Genomic DNA, 18,614 nt, shown 5'->3' on the forward strand with positions numbered 1-18,614 from the left:
GTAATACTAAATACATTATATGCAATTTATATGACCCATATGTTAAATCTAAAACAATTTTTTTACACTTAATCAACAAACTTCATACCTATTCGGATTCGTCGGAGATTTTAAAATGGTTGCATCTAGCCACTTAAATAGAAGGGTTGGGTACGGTTTAACTATTACGAGAAGTCCAACATGGGCAATCCCTACAAAAAAAGACGAAATAATGAAAAACCGAATTGAAAATAATCTGACTTACCTTCAACACGACACTGGAGATCAACGAAGAAAGCACCATAATGACAGCAAGTCATTCCGATAGAAGAACTGACCGGCACTGCAGCCTGACGTCATCGCGACGTCTGTCAATACAAATTTAAAGCGGCAATGTGGGGACCCCTAAGGTTAAGTGTTTAAACACTTAACCCCACATTGCCACTTTAAATTTGTCATGGGATACTGGGGCAGCACAGTGGCCTAGTGGTTAGCACTGCTGCCTCATATCACTGGGATCATGAGTTCGATTTCCAACCATGACCTTAATTGTGTGGAGTTTGTATATTCTTCCTGTCTTTGCGTGGGTTTCCTCCGGGTGCTCCGGTTTCCTTGCACACTCCAAAAAACATACTAGTAGGTTAATTGGCTGCTATAAAATTGATCCTAGTTTCTCTCTGTCTGTGTGTGTATGTTAGGGAATTTAGACTGTAAGCTCCAATGGGGCAGGGACTGATGTGAGTGGGTTCTCTGTACAGTGCTGTGGAATTAGTGGCCCTATATAAATAACTGATGATGATGATAACAATCAGCAACATACTGATGATTCATTGCTATTTTGGCAAATTGCAAAAGCAGATATTTTCTCCTTCATTAAGAAATACCGAACAGACCAGCAAGCAGCTTATCTAGAAGCCCAATATGAATTGTCAGAGTCCATCACGGTATTTAAACGCCGACCTACACCAGACAATATGGCCGATTACAAACAGAAGCAACTACAATTCAATCATATTTTACAACACCAGAGTGAACGCCAAATAGCGGCGAGTAGATTAATTTATTATAGATTCGGTAATCAGTCAGGTAGGCTGCTCTCCAACCTGTTGAATGGCACTAGAAAACACACCACTATCCCATCTCTACAAGCGCAGGTTGGCACACTTAAACATAAGGGAGCAGAGATCATAGAGGTTCTGAGGGTCTTTTACACTGAGCTTTATACCCAAAATCAAATTGATACAGATTTACTTGACTCGTTTTGGGAGTCGATTTCCCTACCCAAACTAATGGAATGGAAATAGTGTTGGGAATCCTCCCTGGGACGAGGCACACCCAATGTAATATGGCCATGGCCCTGTGCACATCGATAGCTTTTAATTCATTATACTAGGCAAAATCAACTCCAGGGTGGCCATGTGGCTATGAAGATCAATTTTTTTAGTGTTTGTGTTTGTTACCTTTAAAAGAGGGGAACGATATTTGTTATTAGGTCATCTTCAAACACTAATTGATTTTATTCATTGATAGACTCAATGGTATAGAACATGACCTTAATCTGTGCCTTCTTTATATGTGGCAGCAATGTCACCTTCTCATGCTATAACATCCTCACTGGAATAAGGTGATTTTATTGGTTCCTCAGTGGCAGATTATGATAAAAGCACTTGGTGAAGTAATTTGTTAAATGTAGCAGCAATGTCTGTTTTATGTATGCAATGCAGGGAAGATCAGACCAGCTTGTATTAACAGCAATGTGACTAAATATGATGCTAAGGACATTTTCAATCTGAACTACCAGAGTGTCCTGGAACTGTACTCATGTATTGACGGCAGGGCCGGATTAACCCGAGGTCTAACTGGGCTACAGCCCAGGGGCCTCGGGCATCCAGGGGGCCCTTGAAAGTGCTCAGCAGCATTATTGATCGGTCGGGGGTGCCCCTGGCCCGATCAATGCTGCTGAGCACTTTCACTGCGGTCCTTCTCTGGTGCACTGTAGTCTCCCCTTACTGAGGAGATCTCGTGAGCCTCACTCTCATGAGATCTCCTCGGACAGAGAACGGCTCTGATCATGGGGGGGCCTCTCCGGGGAGGGGGGGGGGGCTCAAGGGGAAATGGAGGCCCCCTTAGCCCAGGGGCCTCCATTCCCTTAATCTGGCCCTGATTGGCGGGGGTCTGGAACCTTTTGTGCAGATATGGCATGCCATACCAGGAATGGTAACATTAGTTACAGCATATTACAAATGTATTGACAGTATGTCATAACAAATAGACTTTGAAACTCGGAATTTACATTGTTTACATTGTAATACAACCCATTGCTACATTTCGTGAAGCACACCAACAGGCGAACATTGCACCAAACACTGTTATGCAAACTCCTAAATGTTACTTGTGACAGTTTTTTGGGAGGGAAGATTATCACTTTATGTTATGTTTATGTAATTTGTATTGCTTTACATCGTACATGCCTACTTTTTAGATCTCCTCTCTGGGGTATTCTGGAGAGGAAGTCCAAGGGGTAAGTACAGGGAGCATGATGACACAATTTCCTTCATCATGACCCACCCCCTTGCTGCTCAATGATGCTATTTCTGTTATGGCACGTTCTGAGCGGGTGGCCTACGCTTCCAGGAATCCAGGTAGACTCCCCAAAATTCAGGAGTCTCCCGGGCATTCTTGGAGAGTGGGCAAGAATGATTTCCATGTTTATTGAAATTAATAGATATAATCTAATAGACCCAGTTAAAGTAACCAATGCACATTCAGTGTTGATAGAAATGAGGTTTAAAAGACACACCTTTGCCAAGTTACAAAGGACTAGCCTTGTTCTCATGGCTTGACCAAATAAAATTAATTTGACCTCCCAAGAATTCCCTGCAGTCACTTTCTGTTTGCTTTCTCAGCCAGCTTAGCCCAAGATGCCCTGTGTTATTTGGCTGAATTCACAGTGTTTTCCGGCAATCTAGATCAAGTCATGCTTTTGCTATTCTTTATTTTCTGTGAACGCTATAATAGAGGTACTTATTTCTATGGCTTACAGACCAGCAACTGCTAAATCGTATAGGCCCCTAAAAAGGATTTGTCACCAATGCGAAAATATTTGCTTTCTTTAGTTTGGAGAGAAACAGCCTGTAAAAGGGAGACATTCAGCTAAGCTTTCTTTCTAATATCCCACCCCGTTTCATAACAGCCAGCCAATAAAAATAAAAAAGGGGATTTCTTTAATAAACATTTGCTACAGCCAAAAAAAATCAGACATAAAAACATACTCTCCTTGTTTTAGCATATTATGTTTATACATTTTTACATTTCATAAAACGAAGAAGTAAAAGCAATCATTTGGTGTTCGTGATCCGTCCATGCATACTGCTTGCTCTGTATTGCTTACATGTATTTTAATGCTAAATTAAATTAAAGTTACATTTTAAAGCTATATTCCTTTAAAGGCACAACAGAATAAGGCCACCCTTGGTTACAGCTATTACAGATGACTCAATTAAAATAATGTATATTTAAATCTATATACAGGGTGATTCAAAAGTCGCAGTACACCCTTTTATTTCAAAAACTCTACAGGAATTTGGGAGACCTGAATACTCCAGTAAGGTATGGGTGATGTGGTCTATCTTTTGCGGTATGTACCAAACATAGGCGCCATCTTGAAATCGGCCAATCGACCCAATTCCTGTAGAGTTTTTGAAATAAAAGGGTGTACTGCGACTTTTGAATCACCCTGTACATTTAATGCACATAAGGCCATTGTGTTCAAAAGGAATACACTATTTAATCTATACTTAATATCAATATGTGTAATATATAGCTGGCTTATTGCAAGTAAAACAAGAGTACTCCCAAATAGTGAAAGGTGAATTGTTTAAAAATTGTCTGGTATGCATCCAGTTGTGGGTATTATAGAAAACATTTGTAAGTGACTCAATTTAGATGAACCAATTTCTCACCTTGTCCAGTTTACTTAAGCATCCTCTATTTATTAATCCATGCCTGCTATTATAGCAACCAATAGGAACCACTTTGCAATATGAACCAATCACAGGCTTCCTTTTGGTCATTATGACAGCAGCCTGATTACTAGAGGAAACTTCAAAGTTGGAGAAGTTGGAAAACTGTCTACAGACCCACTGTTTCTGCTTGGGGCCCTTTTCCATCAGCAGGCTCATAGCGGCTACATCCCTGCTACCATAGTAGTTCCTGCCCTCTATGCACCCTAGCATGCTGCCATTTTTCAGGTCCTCATAAAATGATAAAATGTAACTTAATTGTCTTCATAGGCATATATATATTATAATACCCTGAATTCTATGCAATGTACATTAGGAGTTATAAATAAATGGAATAATCAATATTATTAATAGAGATGGTCACTGACCCCCGTGTTTTGGTTTTGGTTTTGGATCTGGATTACCTTCGGGTTTTGGCTTTGGTTTTGGTTTTGGCAAAAAGCCCTAACGTGTTTTGGTTTTGGTTTGCAATTTTGTTTAAAAATCAATTTTTTTGCCCTAAATTAACCTAATTTAGTGCTCCACCTGTTTCTTGGATAAGTCTTTGGGTGTATATTACACCCTACACTTATAGTTAAATATAAAAAGAAATGGACAAAGGCAGTTTGGTTTCTGTCTGCATCAGCCCCCCCCCCCCCTCCACTTGTAGTAAAATAGAAAAAAAAACAGCCAATATAGACTGTACAATAAAAATAGAAATGGACAAAGGCAGTTTGGTGTCTGTCTGTGTATGATACCCTACCCTTATCGTGAAATTGACAAAACAGCTGCCTTTCAAGACTGTACGTGATATAGAAATGCCCCAAGTCCATTTCCTATTTAGGGGTAGATTGCACCCTACACTTATATTTATACTTATTTTTTTGGGGGTGTGTTTTTTTCCCTGATTTAAAAAGACTATGTACTTTTACATAGGCTTTACCAGATGACGTATAGGGAAGACTACCATCAGGACTGGTGCCAGCACCTGCTTGCTGATCCTGCTCATATGTGGACTGCTTTGAATTCATTTTAATGAGCCCAAAGCACTTGTAGTGCAAAATATTCAATAGATAGTGCTGCTAGATAAGACTTTCTGCAGCCAGAAAAATTGCTGTTTCACATTAGGGGAATATGGGACACCCCAAAGCACTTGTAGTGCAAAATATTCAATAGATAGTGCTGCTAGATAAGACTTTCTGCAGCCAGAAAATAGTTTCTGTAGGAGGGAATATGACACCCCAAACAGTTGGTAATGTTTGCAAAAATGCCTCTATCCTCCTCTCTTACTGCTGTAACAATTGCTAGAAGAATTGCAATAAGAGTTGCAAGAATAATTGCTCTGTCCCTGCTCTAATGTTCCCTGCTCTAATGTTGCCTGCGACCTAAGCCTGCTCTCTCCCTCTGGCAAATGGCGATGGATTGCTGTGGTGGCGGGTATTTATGGATTTCAAATATCGCGAGAACCGAGCTCCAAGATCCGTCGACATCACAATGACTTTTTCCTCGATTTCAAATCCGAATTGGTGCGAGAGTACCGAGCCTACTCGGCTCGGTACTCGGATAGGTGAAGTTCAGGTGGGTTCGGATCTCGGGGAACCGAGCCCGTCCATCTTTAATTATTACAGTGAACAGGTTAGTGCTACAAAATAATATTTCACTAACATGAGTGTGGAAATGCAAAGCACATCAACAACCATGGCAATCAATGTGAAAAAGAACCTAATTTAATCTTACAGCATGTCATCCTTAACTTATTTCACTGAGAATACCACAGGAATAGTGGCAAAGTACATGCTGAAGTGTCAGCTCTGCATACAACAGGTTTAAAGCAGGAGAAATGAAGTGTCAGCACTGCGGACAACTGGTTACCACAGGAATAGTGGCGAAGTATACAATGGAGTGTCAGCACAGCAGACAACTGGTTACAGCAGATGAAAAGTCAGCTCTGCGGACAACTGGTTTACAGCAGGAGAGATGAAGAGTCAACTCTGCGGACAACTGGAAGAGATGAGAAGAGCAGAAGAGATGGAGCCACGTCTAGTACCTAGCAGGTAACTTGATAAACAGGCACTGAGCTGCAGGGGGAAGTGCCTTTTAAACTTTGGAGCCAAAATTGAGTAGCCAATAGGAGAAAGGCAGAAGACATAAGAGGATTGAATCTGCACATGCGCAGACCCGAGAAGAAGATGTCGGGCGGCCAGACGGAGCACGGCGGTCAGCGTGTGACAACAGAAACACCCTATGCAACTTACTTAACCAGGAATGGAGAGGGTGGAGGTACTTGGGATATGCAGAGCAGTCAAGCTACTCTTTTGAATGATATACTATCTTGTGTTTACCTCAGGATAATTATGTGGACACCTGTGACTGCTCTTTTAACAGTCACAGCCACCACTGCAGAGGGTTGTGTACGATATGGCGGTGGTGAATGTGTTGACATTTATATTGTTGACATAAAAATGGTGACAGTGTAAATGTCGACATATTCATTCTGTTGACATGTCTAAAATGGTGTTATTGTGACACAGTAGTAATGTCGACAGTCACAATACCAACATGTAAAGGGCAATGCTAGCAGCTGCAGGCTACCCCATCAGCAAGGCAGCACAAAATGTGGTGGCGAGTCCGCCGACAGCACTAGGGTTAACGTGTTTGGTGTGACGGTCAGATTTGGGTTAAATGTTTTTGTTTTTGCTTTGTTAATATTAACTATTTTGTGCTGGCGGGACCAGTGATTAAAATGCAGTAATAGTAGAAATATTGACAGTCTCAAAATTTTAAACATGTCGACAGAATTGATATATCTACTTTTGCACTGTCACCATTTTGATATTAACAGTATAAGTGTGGACTCATTCATTATCGCCAGAATGACTACATCCCCACTGCACATGTATGTGCAGCTACTGACACTACTGGAGCTTTGTACAAAAATGATCAGTTTAGACCAGCTCCAAGTGATATTCCTACAGACTGGTTCCCTTTTGTTTGTGTCCGCCACTGTCAGCACCCACTCTGTAGTCCGTGGAAACTGTCACCGTGTGGCACTACCCATTCTAAGACTGGCTACACTAAATCATGTAACATTGATAGGATAGTTATGTTGCCCCACTCCCACCCTTATTTACCATGTACAACTCTACCTTAGACTGCCAAACTGTTATGCCGCAAAAAAGTAGTCGATTTTACATATTTTAAAGTAGATAATTTAAAGCAACATTTTTTTTTACAGAAATGGTAACTCAATCCAGTATAAATAAAACACATATTAATTAGAAATGGGCGGGCTCGGTTTCCCGAAAACCGAGCCCACCCAAACTTAGGGGATCCGAGTACCGAGTCGAGTCGGCTCGGTACTTTTGCGCTTTTTCAGATTCCAAAACGAGGCAAAACGTCATTGTAACGTCGTCGGATCTTGGATCTCGCGAGCTTTGGAATCTATAAATACCACCCTCCACAGGGACCTAACATAGCGCCATTTGAGAGGGGGATACAGAAGGGGTATCATAGAGTGTAGAGCAGTTGAGCAGGCAAACTTACAGAAGTGAAAGAGGAGGGTGGTAGCAGTGTTCAACAAAGCTCCATTGCTAATTGTCATTGCTGAAATCCAAATATAATAAACAAGTCCTTGCAGGCGTTTTTTCTGAATTTGCACCTAAAAGTGTAGGGTGTTATATACACCCAAAGACAAGAGCTCCATTGCTCAATTTGTCATTGCTGAAATCCAAATATAATATACTAGTCCTTGCAGGCTTTTTTTCTGAATTTGCACCAAAAAGTGTAAGGTGTTATATACACCCAAAGACAAGAGCTCCATTGCTGAATTTGTCATTGCTGAAATACAAATATAATATACTAGTCCTTACAGGCTTTTTTTCTGAATTTGCACCAAAAAGTGTAGGGTGTTATATACACCCAAAGACAAGAGTTCCATTTCTCAATTGTCATTGCTAAAATCCAAATATAATATACTAGTCATTGCAGGCTCCTTTTCTGAATTTGCACCAAAAGGTGTAAGGTGTTATATACACCCAAAGACAAGAGCTCCATTGCTGAATTTGTCATTGCTGAAATACAAATATAATATACTAGTCCTTACAGGCTTTTTTTCTGAATTTGCACAAAAAAGTGAAGGGTGTTAGATACACCCAAAGACAAGAGCTCCATTGCTCAACTGTCATTGCTGAAATCCAAATATAATATACTAGTCATTGCAGGCTCTTTTTCTGAATTTGCACCAAAAAGTGTAGGCAGGGCCGGATTAAGGGGGGGCACAGGGTGCAAGTGCCCCGGGCCCCCCTCTCTCAGGGGGCCCCCTGGACCAGGTGTGGTTTGCTGCCCCCAAATGTCTGAATACAGGGGCAGCACAGGGTTTCGAGTTTAAGTGCTCTGTCGGCACTATCAGCACAGATATGCTCTTGCTTTTTTTTTTATGAGCATTCAGGGCTTCCGTACCTGCCGTGTAGATGACAGTGTGAGGAGGAGCAGAGAAGAGCTGTCCTGCCTGTCAGGCATAAGGTAAGTTAAGATCTGGGGGGGATTGAATGTGTTTGTGAGAATGAGTACAGTATATTGTGTGTGTGTAAGCAGTGTATATATTTATATATTCTGTGTGTGTGTGTAGGCAGTGTATATATATATTTATATATTCTGTGTGTGTGCGTGTAGGCAGTGTATATATATATTTATATATTCTGTGTGTGTGTGTAGGCACTGTATATATATATATTTATATATTCTGTGTGTGTGTAGGCAGTGTATATATATATTTATATATTCTGTGTGTGTGCGTGTAGGCAGTGTATATATATATTTATATATTCTGTGTGTGTGTGTAGGCACTGTATATATATATTTATATATTCTGTGTGTGTGTAGGCAGTGTATATATATATTTATATATTCTGTGTGTTTGTGTGTAGGCAGTGTATATATATATATATATTTATTTATTCTGTGTGTGTGTGTGTGTGTAGGCAGTGTATATATGTATTTATATATTCTCTGTGTGTGTAGGCAGTGTATATATATACTTATATATTCTGTGTGTGTGTAGGTAGTGTGTGTGTGTGTGTATATATATATATATATATATATATATATATATTGTGTGTGTGTGTGTGTGGGCAGAGTATATATATATATTGTTTGTATGTGGGCAGTGTATAAACTATAGTAGGTGAGTGTGCGTTGGGGCAGTATGTTAATTTATGTAAGGGAAGGGGGGGGTCTTAATATAATGTGGGAGGTAGGCTATTTAATGGTGGAGTGCAGGTGGGTGCTAATTATTTAATGAGTGCTATTTTATTTGTGGGGTGATGGTGGGGCAATTTAATTTAATATTGGGTCCTGTTAATTTAAGATGAGGTGGTTTGGGGCTATTAATTGAATATGGGACTGATTTTGGGGAGGAGGGCTATTATTTATTAATTGTAGTTGTAAATATGAATTATTTAATGCCGGTGATAGTTGTGGGAAATGGTTATATTAAACTTAAATGCTCTTTAATTTATTGTCAGGCTGTTTGGTGGGGAGGGTAATAAGTTTATTTATTAAATGTGTGCACTATTAATTTAATGTCAGGGCTGCTTGGGGAAAATAGTTCTATTATTAAATTCGAATAGTATTAACTTTATTTAATTTTAAATTTGCGGCTAGTTGCAGGGAGGGAGGCCTAATTATTAAAGGGGTGCTATTTATTTATTAACAGGTACCCTTTAACCTTTTTTTTTTTTTAAATAGGGCCCGACATCCCAGAATCTACACGAGCAGCAACTGAGCTTAAGACACCAGCAGCCGCAGGTGGTGAAAGTGAGAAGAGCAGGTAGGAGAGAGCAGGACCATCTTCCAACTGACCTCAATATGGTGGAACAGTCCAGAATGTGGGTGACTGTCTCACTTAGTCAGGATTTGGTCTGACTACAAGGACAGTTGGTAGGTATGTCCTACTTCACACTGTTATGCTGTGATGGCAGAGCTGCGTGCAACTAACAGTAGTGCACACAGCAGTGCCTGTTTATTTTTCTAAAATGAAGACCATATTACACAATAGGGAGCCCCCCTGTCTTAAGTGCCCAGGGCCCCCAGAACCTTAATCCAGCTCTGAGTGTAGGGTGTTAGATACACCCAAAGACAAGTGCTCCATTGCTCAATTGTCATTGCTGAAATACAAATAATCAAGTCCTTGCAGGCTTTTTTTCTGTATTTGCACCAAAAAGTGTAGGGTGTTATCCAAGCAGTATTCACAACCAAAATTCACAGCAGTACACAGAAGAGCAGAAGCAGCAAATAGCTGCTGCCACCGGTCCTGATGATAGTAATCCCTGTACGTCATCTGGTAAAGCCTATGTAAAAGTACATAGTCTTTTTAAGTCAGGGAAAAAAACATAAAAAAACACCTTTTACCATGGTGAAGAAAAGAAGAGCTGTTATCAATGAAAAGTTATATACCGGGGAAAAAAATTGGCAACATGCCATTCTACACATGCTGTGGCAAAGAAAGAATGAGTCCTTCGTCTTTCTCTATGAGTGCGAGGTCTAAAATTGTTAATGAGGCATCTTCTTGTAAGGTCACTCGTGACCAAACAAGACCAAGTAATTCAGACTTCAAAAGTGGTGCACAAATACTGTTACGTGTAAAAGCCAAGCTGGAAGAAAACAGTAAGGCATTAGAGGAAAATGTATGCTCAGATTCAAAAATGACACCAATCCCTGAGGAGAGTCCATGCACGAGTGCTATGTGTAATCGTGACCATTCAGATAGTGTATATATAAAGAAGGCCCCTTTCAGCATTTCTGCTGATGTGTGCCTGAACAGCCCCAGTGTAGCCGGTGATACACCAATTGAGGATGCCACTTTGGAATTGAAACAGGATGAGGGGGATATTTGTGTAGCACGACGAGGGCGCTAATGAGGATGTTGATGAGGATGATGTTGTTTGTGTCAGTCCTGCACCAGTGGAAGCAGTTTTGGCACATGATGAGAAGAAGGCGATTGTCATGCCTGGACATAAGACCAAAAAGCCACTTCTTATGTGTGGAATTATTTCTACCCAAATCCTGCCAACAGTTGTCTAGCCATTTGTAGTGTATGTAAAGATACAGTCAGTCGAAGGAGGGACCTTAACCATCTAGGAACCTCATCCATGTTACGCCATTTGACGCGAGTTCATGGCAAGGTGTTGGGAAAATCAGAAAGTTATGGTAAAAAAATAACAACAAGCAGTCCATCATCAGCTAGGACCCTTCTCTCACCTACATCTCGACGCCTGCAATCTACACCCACAACACCGTCCTCATCAATATCCTCAGTAGCGATCGGAGTTAGTCCTGCATCCAAGTTGCTAAGGCTAGATGACTCCTGCACTATCCTTGATTCCTCTGAAGAATTCTTGAGCTTTAGTCCCACTTCTGCTGCTGGCGGTGAATCTTCATCCCAGAAGCAGGCCAGGATATGTCATTTCTGATAACGCCACCAATATTGTCAGAGCATTACAGCTGGGTGAATTCCATCACATTCCCTGTTTTGCTCACACAATGAACTTGGTGGTGTAGAGCTTTTTAAAACATGACAGGGACGTGCAGGAGATGCTGTCTGTGGCCAGTAAAATATCTGGACATTTTCGGCATTCAGCAACAGCGTGTCGGAGATTGCAGCAGCTGCAAGAGCAATTTAATTTGCCTTGCCACCAACTGAAGCAAGAGGTGGTGACAAGGTGGAATTCCACCCTGCATATGCTTCTGAGGATGGAGGAATAGCGAAAAGCCATCCACGCTTACTCCACAAGCCATGACATTGGGAAATGAGGGGGGATGTATTTTAACCATCTAGGAACCTCATCCATGTTACGCCATTTGATGCGAGTTCATGGTGTTGGGAAAATCAGAAATTTATGGTAAAAAAATAACAACAAGCAGTCCATCATCAGCTAGGACCTTTCTCTCATCTACATCCCGAGGTCTGCAATCTACACCCACAACACCTTACTCATCAATATCCTCAGTAGCGATCGGATATAGTCCTGCATCCAAGTTGCTAAAGCTAGATGACTCCTGCACTATCCTTGATTCCTCTGAAGAATTCTTGAGCGTTAGTCCCACTGCTGCTGCTGTTGCTGCTGCTGGGGGATCATCCCAGAATTTGCTAACAACATAATATTTTTATTAAAATAGTTGAAGATTTTGACAGATTCCACATAAATAAATCAACATGCAGTGAGCAAGATTGTGAAAGATTTTTGAGTAAACACAGCTGTTCATGATACTCAAGGTAAATAGGGAAATAGCATTTTTGACTCAGACACAACCTTGATACATAGAAGTCTATGGGCTAGATTTACTAAGAATCGAGTTTGGTGGCGGTTTGAAACCGCCAACCATCGCCGGCGGTTTAGTGGTCCAAACCGCCGCATTTACTATAGTGCGGTTTGAGGCTTCATTTTAAAATGAATGGTGATGTATGGTGGATTGAAAAAGCTAAACCGCCAGCGGTTTGGTTAAAACCGCCATCCAAACTGCCATCCAAAAGACAGGACAGGACCGTTTTAATACCTGCTTCTGAATGGCTTGATAGCTCAAACATGCTGTTTGAATTATTTTGCCATTCAGAACATAAGAGAAAGCACAATTGAAATGTAAATTATTTGGGCAATCAATATTTATTGATTAAGGGGCAAAATTAATTTAATATTAACTTATGGGGAGGAAAAAAATTCATTATATTAAGGGGACAACATTATTTAATTATTATATTATTTGGGCACTATGTAATGCCAAATTGTGCAACATAAACAATTATATCCACCATTAACAATCAGTGAATATTATTATATATTCACATTTCCCACATAATATAATGCTATAAGTGTCCCCTTTAAAAATATTAAAAATCAAAATTCCCTCATATGTTAATATTAAATAAATTTTGCCCCTTAATCAATAAATAATGATTACCCAAATAATCTAAATGTCAATGGTACTTTCTCTTATATTCTGAATGGCAAAATAGTTAAAACAGCATGCAGTTTGAGCAATCTCGCCACTCGTAACCACCTCTTACAATTTGGCCATTTGGATGGCTGTTTGCAGCGGTTTTGAAACCCCCAGCTTAGTAAATCTGGCAGTTTGTATGTTCTTCATTGTTAAAATCAAGATGGCGGTTTGTAAAGTGGTGGTTTTGAAAAATGTAAATTCTGGCCGCTTTAACGGCGGTTTAGGCTTAAGTAAATCCAGCGGTTTCAAAACTGCCAGAAAAATAGCTGAAAAGCGTCCGTTTGAGCAAACTGCTCAATCGTAAATCTAGCCCTATGTATTAAGTTCAATATGGAGAAAAGAGCAGCACATTTCTGTGCACTGCACTGCCGTCTGCCAATAGGCACGCCTGGAGAAGGAGACAGTATTTAGCTAAGTCGCACACACATGGTAATGAGATATTTCATTTCCATATAGCATGTGTGTCGCTCTTTCCCCTCCTCAGGGCACTATAATCATGTGGTTGAGGTTTTGGCCAGAGCTGCGTTATCTGTAATAACTATTACATATGGGACGGCTCTGCTCCAAAAATAGTGCACTGCATTTCTATGTACAAAAAGACTGATGATTATGAAGATCAACCTTTCATCCTCAAAAACTTTACTTGATTCTGACAAAGGCAAAAAAGGTCTATGATGCACAGTCCAATTTGCTTTAAGAGGGGATAAATCCATTTTTTACTCCATACTGGCAATAGAACAATTCACTGGATCAACATGTATATTCTATATTGTTAGCAAAATGCCCATTTCTTTTCTTACATTTTGCTAATTGTTAGGATCCCTTCCAGCCGGCACAACACAACCCGGAGTCTACTCTGCCAGTCAGGTGTTCACTGGAGCCCCTGATGGTGGGGACAGACTGGGCCGCAGACTGACAGAGGGTCGTGAAGTGTGTACCGGCTGGGGAGAACCCAGGCAAGAAGAGTCAGGTCCACGCAGAGGTCAAAGGCCGGCAGCAGGTATCAGTATCGATGAACAAGCTGAGGTCAGAGGTCACAGGCAAAGTAGCAGAACGGGTAAACGAGCCAAGGATCAGGGTCACAGGAAACACAAGCGAAGTCCAATACAAGCCAAGGGTCAAACACGGGAAGTCAAAAACGTAGATAACAGGATACAGGAACTGGAACAAGCAGGTCAGCAGACTGGAGCACAGAAGCTATAACCGGCAATGAGGCAGCAGACCTCATTGCCTTAAATACAGACACAGACCAATCAGCAGTTAAACACACTCCTGCAGGTTAATTTCCTAATATCCAGCAGAGCCAATCAAGGCTTGCCCCTGCCCTGCTTGTGTGGTAGCGTCTGGCCATTGCCTTGGTGACGGCCGGGCAGAGGGAGGAAATGATGTCCCGGTCGTCAAGGTGACGGCCGGGACGCCAGAGGGAGCCAGAAGCGAGCCGCGGCGGCTGTGAGTACCGCCGCGGCTCGTGACAGTACCCCCCCCCTTGAGGAGGGGTCAAGGCACCCCGACATCCAGGTTTTCTTGGAAATTTCTTGAAGAACTCCTTCAGCTGTTTAGGGGCATGAAGTTGTCTCCGAGGGATCCAAGACCGTTCTTCTAACCCGCGATTCCTCCACTGCACTAAGAAGTGCACCTGCCCTTGCACTTTTTTAGAATCCAGGATTTTCTGAACCACGTATCTTCGTGGTTTGCTTGCCTTTCTCCCAGACAAACTCGAAGACTGGACTTGATTTGAATAAAGTACTGGTTTCAATAGAGAACAATGAAACGTGTTGGGGATTCTCAAGGAGCGCGGAATTTTTTAGCCTGAATGCAACCGGATTGACCTGCTTGATGATGAAAAACGGCCCGATGAACTTAGGGCCCAACTTCTTGCAAGGTTGCTTCAGCCTGATATTTTTTGTAGACAGCCAGACTTTCTGGCCAACCTTAAGAGAGCAGGTGGTACGGTGCGAATTTTTTTTTGCAACAAGTGAGGCTTGTCTTAAAGATGAGTGCACTTTCTTCCAGATAACTCTGAGATCCCTGGCAGTGGAACGGATCTCCTGGATACCAACGGACTGGAGAGAATACAAAGAGTTCGATCTGGGGTGAAAACCATAATTGCAAAAAAACGGAAAGGTTTTGGTGGACGAGTGACAGGAGTTGTTACAGGCAAATTCCACCCAGGGCAACAAGGAGGACCAGTTGTAATGGAACTCCGACGTGTAGCATCGCAAGAACTTCTCCAAGGACTGGTTAACCCTTTCAGTCTGCCCATTTGACTGAGGGTGGTATGCTGATGACAAACTAATCTTGATTCCCAGGAGGGTACAGAATGATCTCCAGAACTGCGCTATGAACTGAGAACCCCGATCAGAGACGATGTCCGTAGGGAGTCCATGGAGGCGGAAAATGTGTTGAATGAATAGGACGGCCAAATCTCGAGCAGTAGGAAGCCTGACTAGTGGAATGAAATGCGCCATCTTGCTGAACCGGTCTACCACGACCCAAATGGTATTGTGTCCCGCAGAGGGTGGTAGATCAACTATAAAGTCCATGGACAGATGTGTCCAAGGTTTAGCAGGGGCGGCTAACGGAACTAACTGCCCTACCGGGTGAGTCCTGGGAACTTTGTTCCTGGCACAAACTTCACAGGACAGGACGTGACTTTTGACGTTAGCAGACAGAGATGGCCACCATACGGTACTGGAAAGTATCTCTAGTGTTTTGTAGATGCCAGGATGTCCAGCAGTCCGACTGTTGTGTGCTTCAGCAAGAACTGTCTTCCTTAGATGAATTGGGACAAACAAACGTCCTACCGGAGTGTTATCAGGAGCCAACCTCTGAAACCTTTGTAAGGTACAGCTCAGATCTTGAGTTAATCCGGCATGGACCATTGATACAGGAACAATAGGCTCTGGGTTAGTGACTGGAGCATGATGTGCCAGAAAACTTCTGGACTGGGCGTCCGCTTGAATATTTTTAGAACCAGGGCGATAAGTGATAATAAAGTTAAATCGGGTGAAGAACAGTGACCACCGAGCCTGATGGGGGTTTAGACGTTTAGCTGACTGAATATACTGCAGATTCTTATGATCCATTATAACGGAGATCTGGTGTGCAGCGCCTTCCAACCAGTGTCGCCATTCTTCAAAGGCCCATTTGATTGCTAGCAATTCTCGATTTCCCACGTCATAGTTGGTCTCCGCTGAGGAGAATTGGCGGGAAAAAAAGGCACATGGATGCAAGCGGTGAGTCTGAGGATCTTTTTGTGACAAGATAGCTCCAGCACCGACGTCAGAAGCATCTACCTCGAGAATAAACTGTACCTTCGGGTTCGGGTGTCTGAGGACCTGAGCGGACACAAAAGCTTCCTTTAGGGTTTTGAATGCATTTATTGCTTGCTGTGATCAAACAGCCGGATCACTTCCTTTGCGAGTCAAGGAGACGATAGGAGCCACGATGTCAGCAAAACCGCCAATAAATCTCCTGTAGTAATTGGCGAATCCTAGGAATCTCTGGACCGCCTTGAGGTTATTGGGTTGTACCCAATCCAGGATTGCCTGGACCTTGGTGGGGTCCATGGAGAAACCCTCTGAAGAGATTATATAGCCAAGAAAGGATACCTTCTTAACCTCAAACTCACATTTTTCGAGTTTAGCGTAGAGATGATGTTCCCGTAGTTTCTGAAGGACTTGTCTGACATGACTCCGATGTTCCGGCAATGAATTGGAATATATGAGAATGTCATCTAAGTAGACAACAACAAAGTGTCCCAGGAACTCACGTAACACCTCATTAATCAAATCCTGGAACACAGCAGGAGCGTTACTAAGGCCAAACGGCATGACCAAGTATTCATAGTGGCCCGAGAGCGTGTTGAACGCCGTCTTCCACTCATCACCTGCTCTAATGCTTATGAGGTTATAAGCACCCCGAAGGTCAATTTTTGTGAAGACCGTTGCTCCTCTTAATTGATCAAAGAGTACAGAGATGAGAGGAAGAGGGTAGGTGTTTTTAACCGTAATCATATTCAGTCCCCGATAATCGATACAGGGTCTGAGTCCACCGTCCTTCTTGGACACAAAGAAGCACCCAGCCCCTACTGGAGACTTGGATGGCCTGATGAAGCCTTTCTCCAGATTTTCATCAATGTACTCCTGCATGGATTTGGTCTCTGGACCAGAGAGAGAGTACAAACGTCCCTTGGGTAGTTTAGTACCTGGAATTAACTCGATGGCACAGTCGAACTCCCGGTGCGGTGGAAGAGTATCAGCAGCCTTTTTAGAGAAGACATCCCAGAAGTCATGATACTGGGAGGGAAGCTGCTCCGGAATGGACTGAACCACACGTAGAGGTAATGTCAAACAGGACTGTGAACAATGAGCGCTCCACTGGACAATCTCTCCTTTTGCCCAATCTATGACAGGGTTATGATGGGATAGCCAAGGGTAACCTAGAATCAAAGGCACTGACGGGCATTCGATGAGACGAAAGGCTATAGATTCGGAGTGGAGAGCCCCAATCCTCAATTGTAGTAGCGGGGTCTCCCAGGTAACCTTACCGCCTGGCAATGGAGCACCATCTAGGCCACATACCGTGATGGCGGATTTGAGTTTAACCCGCGGAATTCCAGCAGAGCGGGCAAACCTGAAGTCCAAGAAGTTACCTGCAGCTCCACTATCAATGAAGGCCGACAGACCCACAGAACAAGCACTGAACGTGAGTTGTGCAGGAATCAATACCGCATTTTTTGGGGAGACAATTTGCAGACCTAGGTGAACTTTCCCCTCGTTCCCTAGGCATGCTCGTTTCCCGACTTGTTTGGGCAAGAATGGGAGAAATGGCCCCTTGTGCCACAATATAAACATAAGCCTTGTGACCATCTCCTGTCACTTTCCTCAGAGGAAAGACGATATGCTCCCAATTGCATTGGTTCCTCACCATCCTGGGAGATAGGAACGAAGGCGGATGGAGGTGATGACGTTTCCTTTTCAGTTTTCCGCTCCTTATATCTCCTGTCAATTTTAATGGAGAGGTGCATCAGATCCTCCAGAGAGCTAGGAGACGGGTATTGCACCAGAGAATCTTTAATCTGTTCGGATAGGCCGACACGGAACTGACTACGTAAGGCAGGGTCGTTCCATCCACTATCAGGTGACCATCTACGGAATTCAGCGCAGTATTCTTCTGCAGACCGTCGGCCTTGTTTCAAGGACCGTAGATGAGCTTCCGCGGAGGCCACTCGATCCGGGTCATCATACAGTAGACCCAATGCCTCAAAGAAGGAGTCTACGGACTGCATGGCAGGACTGGTCTGTGGCAAAGAAAACGCCCAGGACTGGGGGTCACCCTGTAAAAGGGAAATAATAATCCCAACTCGTTGCTGCTCTGAACCGGAGGAGCGGGGTCTCATCCGAAAATAGAGCTTGCAGCTCTCCCTGAAGTTCCGAAACAGGGTTCTATTTCCGGAGAACCGATTTGGTAAATTCATTTTGGGCTCACAGATGGGATCTGGAGGAGGTTGTGAAGCTTTTGTGGCTTCTTCCTGAACAGACATACGCTCAGCCAATCCCTGCATCATCTGATACAAAGACTAAACATGGCCTGCTAGGGTTTGTGCCGGAGACGGTGTGGATCCACTTGCATCCATTC

General features: G+C 42.7%; 2 protein-coding genes across 3 annotated transcripts in view; both read right to left on the reverse strand.

The window, feature by feature from the left end:
- Positions 1-18,614, reverse strand: part of SLC12A4 (solute carrier family 12 member 4) — a 1,264,335-nt gene that overhangs the window by 939,441 nt on the left and 306,280 nt on the right. The window lies entirely within an intron of this gene.
- Positions 1-18,614, reverse strand: part of MMP2 (matrix metallopeptidase 2) — a 210,872-nt gene that overhangs the window by 175,346 nt on the left and 16,912 nt on the right. The window lies entirely within an intron of this gene.

The sequence above is a fragment of the Mixophyes fleayi genome, chromosome 10, assembly GCF_038048845.1.
Source record: "Mixophyes fleayi isolate aMixFle1 chromosome 10, aMixFle1.hap1, whole genome shotgun sequence".
In the NCBI taxonomy this organism is placed as follows: Eukaryota; Metazoa; Chordata; class Amphibia; order Anura; family Limnodynastidae; genus Mixophyes; species Mixophyes fleayi.